We start from the raw sequence: 2,272 nt of genomic DNA, 5'->3' as shown, positions 1-2,272 counted from the left end.
TTCTCATCTCAGTGTGATGCACCGTTTCCATTCGCTCAAATATGTACTTTATTTGATAATGGATGCGAAAACGAAGTCCATAGTATGGCTCATTCATTAGCTGCTGTTAGAGACGAGGCACGTTGGAGAGCACAGAGTGTTTGCTCTGTGTTTCCGGTCCTCAGTGTAAACAGTGGTGATTGGGACCAATAGAGAGATAATAATGCAGAGTGATCATTGGTTGTCTGGAGATTATGGAAGGTCTGTTTCCCCATTACATATGAGATTCACTACCTGTCTGTCTGTCTCTCTGTCTGATTGACTGACTGACTGACTGACTACACATAGCACACACACACACACACACACACACACACACACACACACACACACACACACACACACACACACACACACACACACACACACACACACACACACACACACACACACACACGCACGCACACAAAGTAACCATAGGGGTGTTTTAAAGCACTCAGTGTGTGTGTCAGGGGGTCCTACTGGGTCCCCTCCCTCCCTGACTTTCTCAGGAAAATGGTGTGTGGAGAGAGCAGCACAAGATCCTGATAAGAGGATTAGTTTATGAAATATCTCCTCTCCCACAGCTGGGCCACGATCAGGGAGATACGCGCACCCACACACCTCCACCTCCAAACACACACACACCTACAAACACACACACACCTCCAAACACACACACACACACCTCCACCTCCAAACACACACACACATCTACAAACACACACACACCTCCAAACACACACACACACACACCTCCACCTCCAAACACACACAAACCTACAAACACACACACACCTACAAACACACACACACACACCTCCAAACACACCCACCCACACACCTCCAGCTCCAAACACAAACACACACACACACACACACAAACACACACACACACACACGTAGACACACACACACACATGTAGACACACACACACACACACACACACACACACACCTCCTAACACATACAGGTTTTCCAGGTCTCTCTCTCTCTCTCTCACTCACACACACACTCGCATTCACACACACACACACACACACACCTCCAAAAACATACACATACACACACACACACACACACACACACACACACACACACACACACACACACAAACACACACGCACGCACCTCCAAACACACACACCCACACACCTCCAACTCCAAACACACCTCCCCCTCCAAACACACTCCCACACACTTCCAAACACACACACACACACATACCTCCAAACACACACACACACCTCCACCTCCAAACACACACACACACCTCGAAACACAAACCCACACACCTCCGAACACACACACATACCTCCAAACACACACATCAAAAACACACACACACACACACACACCTCCAAACACACCCAAACACCTGCACCTCCAAACACACCCACACACCTCCACCTCCAAACACACCCACACACCTCCACCTCCAAACACACACACACACACCTCCAAACACACCCACACACCTCCACCTCCAAACACACACACACACACACACACACACACACACACACGTAGACACACACATGTAGACACACACACACACACGTAGACAGACACACACACACACACACCTCCAAACACACCCAAACACCTCCACCTCCAAACACACCCACACATCTCCACCTCCAAACACACCAACACACTTCCAAACACCTCCACCTCCAAACACACCCACACACCTCCACCTCCAAACACACCCACACACCTCCAAACACACACACACACACACTTCCAAACACCTCCACCTCAAATCACACCCACACACCTCCAAACACACACACACACACACACACACACACACACACACACACACACACACACACACACACACACACACACACACACACACACACACACACACACACACACACACACACACACACACACACACAGGCTTGGTACTCACACCGGAACAGATGTGTGACAGACGGGACCGATGAAGATCCACAACACACACAACACAGTACACACACGCTCTTACACACACGCTCTTACACACACACAACACAGTACACACACGCTCTTACACACACACTCTTACACACACAACACAGTACACACGCGATCTTACACACACACAACACAGTACACACACGCTCTTACACACACACACAACACAGTACACACACGCTCTTACACACACACACAACACAGTACACACACGCTCTTACACACACACATCACAGTACACACACGCTCTTACACACACACAACACAGTACACACACGCTCTTCCACA

Source organism: Oncorhynchus clarkii, chromosome 17 (assembly GCF_045791955.1).
Source record: "Oncorhynchus clarkii lewisi isolate Uvic-CL-2024 chromosome 17, UVic_Ocla_1.0, whole genome shotgun sequence".
NCBI lineage: Eukaryota > Metazoa > Chordata > Actinopteri > Salmoniformes > Salmonidae > Oncorhynchus > Oncorhynchus clarkii.
The sequence above is the reverse complement of the archived record's forward strand: the minus strand, read 5'-3'. Positions refer to the sequence as shown.